Source organism: Elgaria multicarinata, chromosome 7 (genome assembly GCF_023053635.1).
Source record: "Elgaria multicarinata webbii isolate HBS135686 ecotype San Diego chromosome 7, rElgMul1.1.pri, whole genome shotgun sequence".
Lineage (NCBI taxonomy): Eukaryota > Metazoa > Chordata > Lepidosauria > Squamata > Anguidae > Elgaria > Elgaria multicarinata.
Genome location: NC_086177.1, coordinates 27,106,482 through 27,125,187, shown reverse-complemented (window position 1 = coordinate 27,125,187; position 18,706 = coordinate 27,106,482).

Here is an 18,706-nt window from a genome sequence, read left to right as displayed (position 1 = left end):
CAGCTACAGCACACTTTGGGATCATATGATCTCCCCTGTAAGAGCATGGGGATAAAAACCTTCTACTTTCAGTTTTTATCTACAGTTTCTTGTGATATCTAAACTTGTGGAATTGTGGTTTGTTTAAACTAGGTTTGAGAACAAGCTAGGATCTGAAACCATGGTTTGAACTTGCCTTTTTCTCACTCCGCACACATATGTACAAATAGTTTGACAAAGACATGCATTATTAGGGAGATGGAGTTGGCTGTAGTTCCCTGTTGAGTGGACACTTGGTGGCAAACCTGGTTATTATTTTTGATTTATAAGTTGTGAAAATGGCTTTCTGTACTAAGCTGGTTTGGGACTTGGCTAGGACCTAAGAATGGAGGCTAACTGAGAGTCTATGTCTTCTGCCTTGAGGCCCTTACTGTGAGTAAAGGAATGGATGCAGACATTATGGTACTTTAAAAGCCTGGCATCCAATTGAATGTGGAGTGCCAGAGACAGTGTCAAGCGGTATCTCCACTACCTTCTCCTTTTGACCTTTTCAGTTTCTGCTTGTCAAGGTATTTCATTGGGAGGTCAGCTGAAGACTATAACTTGACGGTGAACATTTTAAAGCATAGTAAGAATGAATGTTCATATAATCTGGAGAAAGTCTGTAAAGAAATAAACTCTAGATTCCTACCATCAGAATATGAGATGACATATGGTTGGAGAATCTTATTCTCCATTGCTCCTTCTGCCTGCAGAAGCTTGCAGTTTGCTTATTTTTCTCTTCTTGGGCAAAAAAAAAAAAAAAATACCAGTGGATTAGAATGCTGTGGTTAGTGTGCTGATGTAAAAGCATCCTAACTATGACCAGAACCGAAGACACTCCTTAGAACTCTATACATTCCAAGGCTGAAACTTGGTATTGAAATAAATCTCTAAGAATAACAGAGTCAGAAGACTTCATGGTGATTCATTTAAAAGGCAAAAACAAAAGCCTGTATTTTCTTCAGCTTTTACAGCTGATTATAATGACGAATCCTGCCCTCTTCCCTTGGAGATTTGATTGCTCTTACAGGCTTTGCATGAAGAAAGTTGAAAAATCCCAAGGAACATTTGTAGAAGTTCCATGTTTGATCCTGAAATTTTTCTCTCTGTGTCCCTCTCCCTCTCTCATCCATGCAACTATAGCCTTATGAGAATTGGCATAGAAATGAACTAGAGTGTATTGTATGGTATTGTATTGCTCCCTTTTTCATATAGTTTGATACTTCTATTATCAAAATAAATGCAATGGGATTGTGACTCCTTCATTTTGGTTTGGTGAGTTTAAGGGAATGGCCAAGATGTCTTTCCCAGCAAAGGAGCATTGATGGTAAGTTTTGTTTTCAAAAATTCTGGAACCTGGATGGGGCCAGGGAGAAAATGCTTGGGGGGTGGGGAGGGAAGGTCAGGGACAGAGGCACATAGGGAAATAGGCATAAGAGCAATTTGCCACAGCTAGTGTGGCCACTAAGTTGTACTGCTGCCATGTTCTGCTTCTCACTTTATGATATGCTGGGGGCTGGGGAAAGGTAATAACGGCCGGGGAAGGCAACAGCAAACCACCCCACTATAAGGCCTGCCAAGAAAACGTCAGCAAAAGCTGGCGTCCCTCCAAGAGTCAGTAATAACTCAGTGTTTGCACAAGAGGTTCCTTTCCTTTCCAAACAGAAAATGTATCCCAACCAAGAGGCAATAAAACTACTAGTCATGATGGCTACAGTATGTGCTACCTCCAGTATCAGAGGTAGTAAGCTTATATACACCTGTTAGGGAACATGGGTGGGAGGGTGCTGTTGCACTGTGTCCTGCTTGTGGGTCCCTGCTTGGCTACTGTATGAACAGAATGCTGAACTAGATGGACCCTTGGTCTGATCCAACATGGTTCTTATGTTCTTAACTGTGATAAGTAAACTGGTGATGATGAATATCCAAAAAGGCTTATAATGTATCTATACAAGCCACAACATACAGTCATCAAGCAACAGAAGAGAGCAAAATCAAGTTGTACAATCATCTAGTACCAGAAATAACCAAATATATTTCAGCTATCAGTTTTCAGCAGTCTAGTACGTAAAAAGCTAGATGAAAAGGTACATAGAGAGGTATATACATGCATGCGTATGCACATGCATAGGTTTATATAAACACACATCAGTGTAAGCTTCTCACACCTATTGACAATGCTTCAGTGTAGTTGAACCTGGGCTTGCAGGGATGCTGATGTCATCTGCCACATACACACAGATGCTCAGATTTCCCTATTCTGATGAGCTTAGCAATTCCTACAGTAGTTGAATTTTCCCTATTGTAATGCAAAGTCTTTTGCGGTGGCTTGGTCTTGAATGAGAAGATCCATTAGCTTTATCAAAGACCTGCCTGTCAGTTGCCTCACTGTGCATGCAGCTAGCCACACCTTTTAAGCATGCACACAGAATGAACATGCTGATTTTACAGGAAACATTCCAGCTTTACTCAATTTGAGAGTTGGAACAGCACCTTGTGCTGCACATGCCTGTCCTATCTATCTCCGCTCTCCTGTTTCTGGTTCCCTGCAAAATGTGGAGGCGAGGCTGAGCGAATAAAGGTTAGCTCAGCCTCAACTGCTCAAAAGTTAGAAAAGCTGAGGTTAGAATACAAAGGCTAAGACCTGTGCAATATTTATGTATACAAAATGTAGTACCTTTTTTCCTAGTTGGTGGCTAGCAACACTGCCTGCCTGATGCCCTACCATGCATATAACTGGCTCTACATTTCAAGCATGCACAGCGGAGGAATATGCTGATTTTAAAACAAAATATTCTAGCTTTGCTCAACTTGGCAACTAGCCCAAATTTCTGGCTTTTGCACAAATGGGTCCCCTCTTGGTTGGCTTGCAAACTTAGAAAAGTCTTACCGTCCCAGAAGGCTTGAATAGTACCAAACCTTATTGTGCATGTAGAAGTGATACTACAGTACTCGACCAAAGGGAAACCCACCCCCAGGCAGAGATGGTATTGAGAGAGGCCCAAAATGAGGCAGTTTCCAGTGTGGAAATAGACTTCAACTGAACACTAGCCGGGATTGGGGTGATAGCTACTATGCTTCTAGGGGTGTTCTGCTGGGGTTTTGGGAAGGGCTAAAGCAAGTATCCTACCAGACAGAGTTTATTCCTGCAGCAGGATGAGTACCCAGAGTAGGCAACCTGGTAATCTCCAAACGTTTTGGATTACAGCTCCCATAATTCCTGCCCATTGGCCATGCTGACTGGGTTGATGGGAGTTGCAGTCTAAAACATCTGGAGGGCAGCTGCTCAGGTTGGAGCTAACCATGCATCTCAATAAGTTGGCAGAGTCCTGAGGTGGTAAAATAGCCTCAGGCTGTAGGTGGAAATATAATTTCTGCATTCCTGTGTGAAAAGAATCCCTTGGAAGTCGAAATCTTGGGAGAAAAGGCCTAACTTAGTGTTCTCCCTGCTTTGCTAGGTTTTCTACTTACAGGGAAATGGTATTGTTTGGTTTTTCAAGTGCAGTTGCAATCATTCAGAATTGTGGTTCCTCATTTGCAGTATGAAGTGGTACATTCATGAGAACATAACAGCCATGTTGGATAAGACCAAAGGTCCATTTAGTCCAACATTTTGTTCAAACAATGGCCAATAAGCTACCGACCAGGAACCCACAAACAGGACCCTTCTGCCCATGATCGCCAGCAACAGGTGTACATAAGCATACTGCCTTTGATACTGGAGGAGGTAGCATATAGCCATCAGGACTAGTAGCCATTGATAGCCTTCTCATACAGGAAATTATCCAACCCCCTTTTAAAACCATCCAAGTTGGTGGCCATCACTATGGGCTGTGTGAAGAAGTCTTGAATCTCCAACCAATCAGCTTCATGGGATGAGCCTGGGTTCTAGTATTTTGAGAGAGGGGAAAAAATGTTTTCCTATCCACATTCTCCACACCATACATAATGTTGTACATCTCTATCATGTCTCCCCTTAGCCTGCTTTTTCCCAAGCTAAACAGTCCCAGCTGTTGTACCCTTTCCTCATAGGGAAGATGCCCCAGTTTTCCCAGTTCTACAATACCATTTTTTAGGTGTGATGGCCAGAACGGTGCATCATATTTTAAGTGTGGTGCCACCATTCCATGGACTCTGCTTTACTGTGACATCACTGTGTTGCACATGTAGATCCGGCCTTAGGGGCTAGAGGTAGGGTCCACTGCGTCAGGAGTGACTGAGACATCCTTGTTTCCTCTGCTTACAAGCCCTAACATGCAGCACATGGCCATAGCTATGCCATAGCCAGAGGCATGCTTGATACTGCCTTCAACATCCCAATTAGGCTCCATCTGATACAAAATGTGAACTGACTTTTGCAAGGGCTCATGCCGTAATCCAGGGTGCGTCAAGAACATACTTTGAACTGGGCGTTCCTCGTTTCCACTTTTTAACACTAGGCCTTTTACATGGCAAAACTTGGTAGCTTGACATAGCATTGTGATGACTTGTTAAGCAACAGAACAGAATGTCCATCGTGTCTCTCTGCGTAAAAAGGAGCGCTTCTACTGTATTCCATAAACAAAGTCTGCCTGGCTGTTGGTTATACAATAGCATTGCTTGCCAGCCGGACATGATGATATAAAGCTTTGTAAGCTTATTTTTAGATATTAGTTTGGGAAATGCGTAGAGACAGCTCAGCTCATGCCCCATGCAGCAAGCAATGCTCAGAATTTTTGTACAAACAGCTTCTTGTTATATAGTATTTATCAGGCTCAGAATCTGTTGCAGGACTGCAGTGGAATTTCAATATATTAGTGACCTTTACTTGATGACATACAGTCCTAAGGCTTCTCAGATGGTGATGTTCAGTTGCCTTTCCCTCGGTGTGTCTCTGGCTTTCCTATACCAACAAAACAAAACAATAAAGACTTTGCAAACTAATATTGACCCAAGTCAAAGCAAATCGCTTAACACCTCTTCAAGCTGTTGGGATAGGCAGGTTGACATTTCAGGCACAGTCCTTTCTGTCTTCCTCAAACAAGGACTTAGATCTTGTTTAGACGGTAGGAAGATAGCATCTAATAAATATTCAGAAGACACAATTTCCATGCACACCTCAAACCATTCCATCAAAGTATTCGTAATTATGAGTTGCTTTTCATTCTTTTTCCCTTCCATTTTGCCAAGCTGTCCTTTGAACAGGAACATTTCTAGTTATTACATCTGGAAGAAGAATGATCCCAGGCAGCAGACAAACATTTTACCCCTCTTTTCACCACTACCAATTAATATTCTGAGGCCAGAGTAGCACAGCATAGAGTGGCCATTAATAAAAAGAACAAGAAAGCTTTTAAAAAGTGCATTATACATGAAGCATAAAATTCTTGGCAGCTAGTATTCACTAGTAAATGGCTTAAGGCCAGACTGCAGATCCGCCCCCTTAATATGTACTATTGAATCCACACCTTTAAAAATAAAGAATATGGCTTCCCGTTCCGTTCATACATACAAGGGTGACTTTTCCTCATTACCCTATTTCTTTGATTCTAAGATGCACTTCCCCCCCCCATATAAACATTTCTAAAAATGGGGTGCATCTTAGGGTTTTTTTTTTTCCTGTTGTGGGTATTGAAATTAGTGTACGTTTTACAATCGATGGTGTCTTACAATCGAAGAAATACGGTACTTTTAATGCTTGCTAAACTTTTGTCTAGGTTGATAAGTGTGGGGTCTGGAACATGACGGAGTGTCCCTTCAGAATTCCAACCAGCCATGTCCTCTTCCAGGATACTCTATTTCATTTTTCCTATCCCCTGGTTTTCTGTCATCCCTCCCACACACCCTCCACCATTCAGCCAGCATTCCAGCATGCTCATTCTTCATGGGGCTCTTTTTGGAGTCCCCCCTAGAGTGGCCACTTGTGAATCCCTGAAAAGAGGACAAAAGTGGGCACCAATTTGCATACAGTTTGCATATGCATGTATGCAAAATTAGAAATAACCGCCCATTTCTATATTGGGCGATATATAAATAATAAATTTATATTGTACACATAAATTATATATTCATTAAACATCAATCATGTTTATATATTCATTTGAGTTTTCCCAGTACTGCAATACCATTTTTTAGGTGTGGTTGTCAGAACAGTGCACCATATTTTAAGTGTGATGCCACCATTCCATGGACTTGGCTTCATTCCCACATCACTGTGTTGCACATGTAGATCCGGCCTTAGGGGCTAGAGTTACAGTCCACTGTGTCAGGAGTGATTGACACATCCTTGTTTCCTCTGCTTTTCTGTCATGGTAAGACTCCCCAGCCCCAAACCTCTCCCAACACACAGAAATGCATATCTTCCTCCCCAGTTATCAACATTAAAACCCATCATAGCTAATAAGAGCCTGAGCAGTATATATCCATATCGTGATTCCCAGTCAGACTGGATTGCCAGAGTAAGGCAGGCAAAGGAGGGGAAAACTTTCCTTGAAATATTCCTCCTTCCCACCCACTTTCCCAGTGCAATGGGGCTCTTCTCCTGCACCCCTCAACACTCCCTTCTGATCAGCTCTGAGGCTCCCTAAGTAGCTGCATCAAAATATGAAGTCAGATAGGGACTCAAGGAATAAAAATTATTTAAAAATCAAATACATGGAAAGAACACACACACACTCCTCCACTGGCTGTAGCATTCTTGCTTGTACAGCTTGACCACCAGGCAAAGTAATATCCCAGTCCAATGTTCCAGCAGACAAGCTTTAAGTTCAGGCAAATGCAGAAGTAGTCAAACATAATGAGGTAGTCCATTACATATATATTCTGGTAGCAGTGTCAAGCAGAGGTCCAAGGTCATAGCACAGAGGTTCAGGGACAAGGCAGGGTCAGAAAGCAAGAAAAGCTGGTGAGACATTATTTCCAGCAACGTGCAAGCTCTCAATACTGGCTTTTATTCACAAAGGTTGCAGAGACCTCCCCCCCTCCCCCAGTCTCAGCTGCTGTCCATCAGAACTCTCTGGCCAGAGCCCTACTCCTGAGGAGTTGCTTTCTCCCAATGAGACTATTTTTGCAACCAAGCACTCCTTCTTACAGAGGGCCTACTGGCTTGTTGCTTGAGGTGACGGTGCTCCTGAGGGTCAGGGGGTTGCTCAGCCTCTGCTCCAGAGTCAGAGTCCCTTCCCCCTGTCAGGGAAGGATTTGGAGCCATCATCCCTGAAGGCCCAGTGGCCATCTTCCCTAAAGGCCCAGGCTCCTCCCGGTCTGGTGCCAGTACTTGATGTGTCTCCCTAGTTTCTGGGGATCTGCTTCCTCCTCTGAGGAGGATTCCTCTAGCAGGTGCATCACACAAAGGGTTACCAAATTAAAAGGAGGACAGGGCTCCTGTATCTTTAACAGTTGTATTGAAAAGGGAATTTCAGCAGGTGCCATTTGTATATATGGAGACCTCTTCATTATAACAGTTAAAGCTGCAGGTGCCCTGCGCTCTTTTAAATCTGGTCACTCTAGTATAGCTCCTGCAGCTTTAACTGTGGTGATGAAGAGGGAATTTCACCAGGTCCTCCATATATACAAATGACACCTGCTGAAATTCCCTTTTCTATGCAACTGTTAAAGATACAGGATCCCTGTCCTCCTTTTCATATGGTCACCCTAATCACACACACACACACACACACACACACACACACACACACACACACACACAGAGCGAGAGAGAGAGCGAGAGAGAGAGCAAGTTGTTAATTGTAGGATTATTGTGCTGGAAAGGTGAGAAAATTCTCAGTAACATCTCTCACTCTCCTCCTTCCAAGGTTCCAGGCAGTTTTTAAAAGGCTACAATTACCTACACACTTACCTGGGAGTAAGACCATTACACTCAATGGAACTTACTTCTGAGAAGACACTGATGATTCCACTAAAAAAATGACTGTGCTAGAGGAAGCAGGCGGCCATTTCATTTTCAACATTCTAATCTACCCTATTTCTTCGATTCTAAGACACACTTTTCCCCCCATATAAACATCTCTAAAAATGGGGTGCGTCTTAGAATCGCGGGTGTGTCTTAGGGTGGTTTTTTTGGTTGGTGGTCCTGAAATTAGTGTGCGTCTTACAATCAAAGAAATATGGTACCTGAAACAGGAGGGAGGGGGAGAGCAACGCTATTGAGCATGTGTCACGCTATCCCTGAAGAACGCCTCTGTTTTCACTCAATGAATAAATATTAATTAAAAATCAACCAAAGGGAATTTTTTAAAAAGAAAAGCCATTCCACTAACTACAATGAAGGAGGAAGAAGACACCACCATTGGATTAATGGGTAAGGAGCTGAATACTCCAAATTTCATGGATAATCGCCAGCCTTAATCATTAGAACCATTTTTATTCACAGAGGTTTGTTTTCTCTTTTGTACTTTAAACTCCCCCTCCCTTCAATCTTTCACCAATCTTCTTGAAATTTTCAGGGTATGTAAAACCAACATTTCTTTCCGGCACATGTAAATTTCAGGAAGATTGGTGAAACATTTTTGATTTTATGAATGTTAGAACGAACCCCCCCCAATTACCCCTTTATAATGGTAGAATGCTTTATCTATTCTCTGACCTTAACTACAGGGACACTACTGTGTCCCTGTAAATATAAGTAAATATTACATTCATGTATTGTAAATAGAAATACAGTACATCTCACCATAGTGTGGAAGATGGTGATCAAGTAACCTGTGTGCCTTGCTCAGTCTGCTGCCAAGGTGCTGTTGATGGGCAGCTTTAAGACCTGTATTCTTCCTCCTGATAGTTCTTTATCCATATGCTGGAATTGAACAAGGCAGCCCATCAAATACAGGATGTTTTCAAAACAGAGGATGGTTCTCTGGCAGTCCTTCTGTAAAAGAGGAAATATGGCCCCATTCTTAGGGTTTTTTCTCCCCTCCATTTTTTGTTTTGTTTTGTTCATTGCTACAAACCATAGGGTTCCCCCAAACCTACTGACAGCTCCCACTTGTGTATGAATGGTGCCATTTTGGCTTTGTTAGGACATATATATGTTAATAGCAAAATACTGTTTGGCTTCATCAGAACACACCCACCCTCTATCTATCTATCTATCTATCTATCTATCTATCTATCTATCTATCTATCTATATTTGAGATCGCTATTAGTATATATGATGGTACAATTAAGACATGCATCACATAGAAGTTAATGCAAGTCATCACCCACTTGTAGTGGCCCCAAATGTCTCTCTCCTCCCCTGCTTTTCTTGTCTTCCCTTCAGCCATCTCTGTTGCTGAAAGAGAGGAAGTCACAAGCAGCAAGAGGATCTCCTGCACAGAAAAGATAAAATAGCAAGGTATTGCTAAACATAACTGTTTGTGGGGAGTGGACGCTGACATAAGGAAGCTCTTTGAAGAAATGGGGCTGGTGTTAGAGTTAAAACAGATACCGCTGTAAAAGAGGGGAAATGAGAGAGGATGGAGAATTTGGGGGTTGCAACAAGATGAGAGAGAGAATATAGGTTGAAAGACGGGAGAAGAAGAGAGAACGGATCTGGTGTTTTCCTGTTAAGAAATACTAGTGGTTTAACATGTCAGCTTGGAGGGGCAGCATTTATGATATAATATGATATGATATTACTATTCCACGTAAGTACAGCAATAAAACATAAAACATATCTATCCTAAAACTCCCACCAATCAGTTTCATGGGATGATCCCTGATTGTAATATTATGAGAGAGGGAGAAAAATGTCTCCCTATCCACATTCTCCGCACCACGCATAATTTTGTACACTCATATGTTGTCTCCCCTTACTCTCTTTTTTCTGATGCTATACAATCCCAGCTGCGGTAACCTTCCATCATAGGGGACATGATCCAGCCCCTTGGTCATTTTAATTGCCCTTTTCTGCACTTCCTTTGGCAGGACCACTGAAGTTTATCTTAGGGCCCACGATCCTTTAGATAACCTAGCCCCAAGCCATTTAGAGCTTTAAATATTAATACCAGCACTTTGAACATGGACTGGCAGCCGGTGCAGCTGGAAGATTCCTGGCATAATATGATTACTGTGGCCAGTCCCCATTAAAAATCTCACTGGCCTGTTTTGGATCAGCTGAAGTTTCTGGACCATTTTCAAAGGCAGCCCCATGCATAACACATTGCACAACTCCAGATGAGAGGTTATCAGGGCATCAGTAACTGTAGCTAGGCTATCTCTGTCCAGATAAGGGCGTACGTGGTGTATCAGCCTAAGCTGATAAGAGATTTTCAGTGCTCTGATACACAAAATCTCAGGCTCACAAAAGCCCCTGTCACCTTCTGTCTAGATTTCTAGTGTTTTACTTGGGTTAGATGGGATTGCTGGTGGTTTCCATTAAGCAAGGCAATAATGACTGTAGGATATTACTAGTAACGCTATTTGAGGAACATAAAAGGAAGTTGTGACCTTTTGATGCCAGGCAGTCCTCCACGCAGGACAAATGCACAGCAACTCTGTCCAAATTATCTCTCAGTAGTGCTCTTATCAGTCGTGATACTGTCCGTATTTGTTAGTGCTGATGTTTGATCCATCTGGTATCTTTTGGTCTGTGCTTTTCTGCCAACTGCAGGAGCCCCAAAAGCGGCGTGTGATTCTTCACTGCGAGACAGTTGCTGCTTGTCTCGGTTTCTTTTCTTTTTCTTAAAAACCCTGATGTTGCAACTTTCTCCCTGTCAAGATGAATTACACAAAAATAACCGTCATGCTTGTTTTCCTTGAAAAGCTTTGGATGCTAGAAGTTAATGGATGCATGGATGCAAAAGCTTTGGATGCAGCAGCAAAGTGGTGTATTTTTCAAATGTGTTTTGTAGGAGAGACCATTGCTTCTCCAAGCCTCTTCTTTGCCTTCACAGGGATCCGCTTTCCTTATGCATCGAACCAACTGAATCATGGCATTTGGCCCTTGGAATAGGAACCATCTGATTTACAAAGCAAACCGGAGGGAAATTTATTTTCCAAAAGCCACTACCCCCTGGAAATGGCAATTTTAAGCAAGTTTGTTGGCAAATATGCATCCTTGCTCTCATGTTTGTTGAGCTCCAGCTAAAGTTCGTGGCAACTAAAAGCCAAAAGAAATGTAAAGTTAATCCCACAATAATCAATTGTGTGATTTTTCTTTTCTTTTTTGCAGCACAGGGTAGTAAATTGAAGCCATGGCGGAAATTCAGATTCAGGATTCACCCCTCTGTTCCTGCTATGGGTCCAATCCAGATATCTCCCCTGTCCTTTTGCTGCTAATTACTAAAACCACATACACACAAACCACATAATTGAGAATTGTGTGAATAACATCACATCTAATTTGGCCCTAGGTTCTTGATTGCTTTCAATGTGGTTTCAGCAAAGCTAACGTTAGCTAAATTGGGGTCTTAGAGTGGTACACAGTGGAGGCTGGTGGCTCCAAATTTGGTGGGGCAGTGAATCCATTTTGGGTTTTAGTCTAAACCAGCCAGAACTCTAAAGAGCCATCTGAAGTGCTGAACCCAATCCCCAAATTGGGTTAAGCACCTTTGATAGTTCCTTTAGAGTTTTGACTGGTTCTGACTGAAACCCAGAAGGATTCACAGTCCATCAGAGCCACCAGCCTCCACTGTTCTGCACTGTATGTTCAGATTAGATCAACTTTCCCCGGTGTCAGGATTTGGTCCAAGCTCCATGGTTTGGTTTCTGACTCTGATTCAGTTACAGAGCTAGAAGTAGTCCTGCTGTGACAGGGGGCAGGGGAGAATATTCCCCAAGACTCTTGAGGAATCAGGAAGAATCTTTCCAGGGGCTTCTCGAGCAAGAGAGCCAGGCTCAGAGACTGTCTCCCCCCTCCCTGTGGGAACCCAGTCTCTGTTGGAAGGGGAGGAAGCAGAAGAATTGACAGATGCCAGGGCCCACCGCCGAGTTCAGTGGGCAGGGTTGAGAAGAGATGGGAGACATTTTGCCAGATTGGCTGCCCAACAATAGTTGGCTTGGGAGGATCCTACCTGAAGGGGGGAGGCCAGAAAAAGTCTGCTGAGCATGATGGGAAACCTATCCATTGCTTAATATAAGAGCCCTCACGGAGACAATGGTCCACTTGAAAACATTCTCATGTCCTTTCATGCAACCAGCACTACCTATTAGAGCCTTGAACAAGTTTTACTGTCTAGTCTGGTCAACAAAATTCTATCCCAGATGTTTGTTATAACAACAAACACATCTGTGATAGCATCTTTGGAGCTAGGTGCTTTATTTGCCTTTCCAGTAATGTTTTGTGCAAAACAAATGGATGTGCCATAAATGGAGGCATCTGAAATCCGTTGGAAGCACGAAGAAGGCTCATGAGCAGAACAGAGAGATTAAATTTGCATATTGCTTATTGTTTTTGTGGTAGGTTTAGAAGGTGCCTTTCTGGTGTATTCCTCCCCACTGCCTTTTTCATTAGTACCCCCCCCCCCCGGGCCGGTGCCCAAGGAGAGAGACATGCATGGGGTTGGGGGAGAAGAAGAAAAAGAAAAGCTGTTCTTCATTCAGGTCATCCTTGTACCATCTGCTCTGTATCTATTTAAATGTTGTCTGAGGAAAGCGGCGATGCCTTTTTTTCTTTAGCTGCCCCCCCGCCCCCAAATGTTTCCCAGTAGGATTTCCATTCAAATGATTAACTCTATCTATGCTGGGAAACCTTGTGTGGGGTTGTTGGGTTATTTGGTGAGGAAGTTTGAGAATTGCAGATAGAAAACCAGAGGTCCAGCCTGTGGATTTCACTTCTTAAAGTTGGGGCTGTAGCTCAATGGTAGAACACAAGGTTTGCCTGTAGATAGATCCAGGTCCAATACCAGTGGAGGTTGGTAGCTCCCATGTCAGTGGGTCAGTGAATCGGCTGGGTTTCAATCAGAACCAGTCAGAACTTTGAAGGAGCTATTTCCAGGTAGGGCTGGGAAACGCTCTTGTCTGAAACCCTGGACAGCCACTACCAGGAATCCCGAGCTAGGTAGACCAATGATCTGACTTAGGGCATGGCTAGACGAGGGGGGTGGAGGGGGGTGATCTTGCGATATGATGATCGTGACATCATCCCCCTCGTCTACACGCAGCTTGTGACGTACCAGGAGGAAGAGGACGTCTCGCCTGCCTTTTTTTTTTAAAAAAAACAAACAAGCTAGAGCGCACCAGCGCAAAGGTAGTTGGGTGGTTTTTTTAAAAAAAGGCCCGGCCCCGCTCCCCCCACCCCCAATGGGCAAGGAGCATTTGCAGAGCTCCATGCCCTGTGCCCAGTTCCCGTTTACTCGCGAGGAGCCGGGACTATAGCGGGATGGCTGCCCACATGTCTCAGAATCATCCCAGGAATGCGGGAAAAAGTGAGGAAAATGTGTAGGGCCATATCCCAGGGAAATGCAGGGATTTTTTAATTTATTTATTTATTACATTTTTATACCGCCCAATAGCCGAAGCTCTCTGGGCGATTCACAAAAATTAAAACCATTAGGAACATAATAAAACATCAAACAAGCTAAAAAACCAAATACAAAATATAATACAAAAAGCACAACCCATGATAAAACCACACAGCAGTTTTATCATTCCTCCCTGCTCCCAGGATCCCCTGTGCATCATGTGGATGCACAGGGACGATCCCGGGATGATCCCCGTGATATCGTCCTGTCTAGCCATTCCCTTATTTTAAGACAATTTCTAAACTTCTTGGAGTGTGCAAGCGAAAAAGTTAAGGGTGGTTTTTGATGGCCACAGTGTTGGAAATACACGGGTGCCCCCTTTCACTATGCACACGGCATCACTGGCGCAAAGTCAATATTCCATGCAAAGGCCTGATTATGCAATTTCCCCTCTAGGAAAAGAGGTGGACACACTTTTGCTTGGTGTGCCGGCATTGCACATTGTGATGCGTATAGTGGGAAGTGTTCTGTTGTAGGAAGAGGATCACCATGCCAGCTTAGTATGTAAATTGGCATATAGACATGCCCTCTGGGGAAAAAAATCACGTTGGGATTCCAACATATAACTTGCAATTTGGGCTTTTTGTTTCGTTTTGCCACAGTCCATCATGGAATTTGATGAAGCTTCTAAGCTAGGGGTGGACAAGATGTGATCTGCATGTCTCCCACACCACCTCCCATATGGTCCCTACTGCCTCCCACCATCCCACAGTGCCCCTCCCATTTTAAAAAAAAGGTATCTGTAGCAATTATGGAGCTCCCAAACGGCCCAATGGAGCATGTTTGGAAGCTAAATTTGACTCTTTTGGTGATCCGTAGACACTATAGAGCACCAAAATGGTTACTTGTGAACTACATTTACCCAGTGTAGAGTTCTGCTCTACTACGGAGTGGTTGGCTGCAGAATTTTGGGCTTTCTAGGGGAGGGCAGCAGCTTTGGCTTGTGGATATTCTGGTTGTTGGTTTTTTTAATGTACAATTTACAGCTAAATTTTGAGAAAATTTGCATATATTTGGGCTGCAATTTGTGCAAATTTCAGCTGCAATGTGTTCAAATCTCTATTTGTGAAAATTATGGCTTGAGATAGGGGGACCATATGAAAAGGAGGACAGGGCTCCTGTATCTTTAACAGTTATACTGAAAAGGAAATTTCAGCAGGTGTCATTTGTATATATGGCGGACCTGGTGAAATTTCCTCTTCATCACAACAGGTGCCCTGCCCGCTTTTAAAGCTGGTGAGTCTAGTATAGCTCCTGCAGCTTTAACTGTGGTGATGACGAGGGAATTTCACCAGGTTCTCCATATGTACAAATGACACCTGCTGAAATTCCCTTTTCTATGCAACTGTTAAAGATACAGGATCCCTGTCCTCCTTTTCATATGGTCACCCTAATCTCACCCACCCACCCACAGACACACACACACACACACACACACAGAGAGGGAGAGAGAGAGAGAGAGAGAGAGAGAGAAAGCAAGTTGTTAATATGGGGAACCTGGTGAAATTTCCTCTTTATCACAACAGTTAAAGCTGCAGGTGCCCTGCCCTCTTTTAAATCTGGTCACTCCAGTATAGTTCCTGCACTTTAACTGATGTGATGAAGAGGGAATCTCACCCGGTTCTCCATATCTACAAATGACACCTGCTGAAATTCCCTTTTCTGTGCCACTGTTAAAGATACAGGAGCCCTGTCCTCCTTTTCATATGGTCACCCTATATTAGCTGATTAACAGCGAAACCCTACACATACTTGCTCTAAAGTAAATCCCACCATGTCCAATGGAGCATACTCCCTAGTAAATATGTTTTCTGATGCTGGCCTAAATTCTCCATGAATGTTTTCTGCCCTACTTTGATTTTCTTTTTTTATCTATTCCCTCCCCCAAAAACCATTTTGCTTTTAAAAAAGAAAAAGAAGAAAAAGAACCCTTGCCTTTATGTTACTAGTTCAGTAGCCTATCCACCCTCGAAACACCTACATTTCTGTTGCCCCTTTCAAGCATTGTTAGATGGCAAATGATAAGCTGTGAAGGTTGATATTAGCTTGGGGGCACTCAAAGGATTGCTATGTGTGCAGAGGTGGCATATCTCCTTGTATAAAATCATATGATGCATTTCTTTGTCCTTCCCAGTCTCCCCCCGCCTCCCCCGTCTCAAACACACGCTTCCTCTCTCACAGACTCACACACCCACACTCCCCTTCAGTTAATAATAGTCTCATACTGCTTGGTGGCTGTTAATCGAAGTCCTCGATATGTTTCATTCGCAATAATGTGTGTAATTTATCTTCACATGGAATGTGTGTGTGTGTGTGAAGGGCTAAGTAGCCCTCCAGAAATACGAGCTGTTGGACTGTCTTGTCAAAATGCTGCCAAATATTGACTTTGTAAAGGGGGTGGGTGGTAAGGAATATATCAAATGGTTGTTTATCAATTTGAATGTCTTAAAAGCATTCCTTGCTTGCTCATAGATGGTCTCTTGAAAGCTCCATGTTTTTTTTTTCTTCCCTCCTATCCTGAGGGCCACATTTTTTAAGAAATGGTCTTTTTCTTATGCCTTTTCATATATTGTCCTTGCATATGTGAAAACGTTGGCTGTTCTGAGAACTGTTCGGGAACACCCATTTGTTGCGATTAAAATTCTTGAAAATTATTTTGAATGGACTTTGTGTGCTTTATCTCCCTTCCATATGAAAAAAATGTGGCTAGGATTCATGTGCCCAGGATTGGCTAGAAATGTTTCAACGTAGATGGGTAGCAAAGGAGGAAAATCCAAGCTTAACTGCTAAATATTATGTACCCGGAGTTAATTTTTAAATATCAGGCAAGAAAGAGATTTATTTGAGATACCACCTAGCTGTAGGTTAAACCTGGTTGCTGTCAAGTATAAGTCTCAGCATGGCTGAGAGGCCTTGCAGGTTGTAGTTAGATTTAATTAGAACTAGTTTGGAATGTCAGAATCAGTGCAAACTTATCACTGTCAGAGTTCTCACTCCCTGTCTCGACCTTGAAGCTACATGGTTTCCCTGAGAACTTGAGTATGTTAGAAAGGTGGGGGGCCCTTGTTGAACAAATCCCTCAGTTTGTAGAGTCATCTTGGTGGGCTGAGCAGTGTCGCCCTGTTTGGACACAGCCATGACTTATGGGCCACATCCCCTATCTGGCGGGATCTACACTGTTGCTTTATAACAGTTTATAACGGTTTTGACAACAGTTCAGGCCCAGGACACATTACATATACCGTTTTCAAACTGTTATACCCTGCGTGTCAAGTGGTTTTGAACAGGCCCGCACCTTCCTTTATAAGCTGGAGCAAAGGCGAGGGGCCTTTGAGAGGATCATCTTTTGACTCATGGCCTGAAATCCCTCTCTGTTTGGATCCATCACTGTTTGGGACTTAGAAAGCACTCTGCACATGGAGTCTCATCTATTTGGACTTTGGATTACTATGGACAGTGCCATGAAAAGTATTGTGCGGCTTTTCATAGACTTGAACTCACATTTGCTGTGGATTGTTTGTTTTGTTTTGTGGTCAACTCAGTGTAGCGGCAGGCTGGGATTGATTATGACTGTTGGACTTTTACTCTGCCAAATCAGGTGGCAGGGAGTTCCCAGTGCTAAAGCAGAAGCACGGGACTCCTTGTGCTTGACGTTTTACCTTGCCTGGGATTGTGCGTGTTATCACACACTCAATGTAAGAGTTGACAGGGGTTGGTTTTTACTGTTGGACCTTTCCCCTTCATACTCAGGTGGTGGGGAGTTACTGGTGCTAAAATACAAGATACCCATCTCGTGATCTTGTTTAGGCTTTGGCCATGTTCCCCTAAGCTGCCAATGTGTGGCCCACGTATAGACTAGCTCCCCTGGGATGGTTTGTTAAACCTTTCAAGAATGTCCCATTGTAATTGCCTGAAGGATCATAACAGGAATCTTTCCCCTCCCTTAGTCGGGTTTGGAACCTGTTTTTGGAATTGTTGAGACGGCAACTGGGAAACCAGGTTGTTATTGTAGTGAGTAGCATTTTGACTGTACGTTATCTGGTAGCCTGAAGCGTCAGATCATCAATCAGCTTTAAGTATTTTTGAAGTGTGTAACCATTAAACTTTTTATTATGGGATTTCCTCTAATAAAAGAAGTCTCACTGATTGGGTGTGTCCCGTGTCAGTTTGCCAGAATGTGTGAATGTTGGAGGGAACGGGAAACACGACCGTTCCATGGGTTGGCCTTCACCAGGGCCCAAAGAAGGCAACCATCCAACAGTGTACCCTTCTTGCTTCCAACAGAACACCAAAGAAAGCCAGAGGAGCATTGTGGGGGAATTCTCAGTTAGTTGCCCTGCCTCTTCCAAGTTAAGTAGGCCCATTGAGGGGGCTTAGTGTTGGTACCAAATCCTGGTACCAACACTAATGTAGGTCAAATATCTAGAAGTGTTGCAGTCAGTAGTTTGTTTTTCTTTTCCTCTGTTCCTTATCTGGCACAAGATTCCCTTGAAGCTCTGTCAAATAATGCCAGGTCTGCACAGATGTAGACAGAATAATCAGAGGAAAGGATAGTGCTCATGCTCACAGGTGTTTCCTTCCTGGACTTCGCATGTCTCTGGTCTGTGTCCTGCTATTGAAATCTACTCTAAATGGTGAGCATTTTAGCTCCAGTCAAGAGAGGCAATTCATCAATCTCCAGAGAAGATGAAGTGCATAGCCAAAAATGAAACCAAAAAAAAGACAGTTTCATATGCTAATTAATATATACAGATGCAAATTTAGAAATCATTATTAGAATTCAAATAAAAAATACAGTAGTTGAAGTCTGGGTGGAGGATCGCAGTGTGGAAGACTGTGACCAGATAGCCTGTGTTCCTTGCTCACTCTGCTGCCCAGGTAGCATTAGTGGATAACTTCTGATGGTTCTTCTGGACTTGACAGGACCAACTGTCACATAAAGGACACCTTCAAAATAGAGGACTCTGTCCAGAACATTATCGGACACAGTCTTCCCCCAACAAGGTGCTGCAGTGACCTGGTTGAATGTTCTCCTTTATTCAATTCACAAGGAGGTGGTGATGCCTGAAGGCCTGGACCTGATGAACCAGACAGAGGCCTTAGCTAGGCCTAAGGTTTAGCCCAGTATCATCCCTGTTCTTGTAAATGATACACAGGATATCCAGGGAGCAGGCATGGATGACCCCGGGATAAACCTTAGGTCTAGCTAAGGCCAGAGATGACATAAAGAGCAAAATGTTCCTTCATT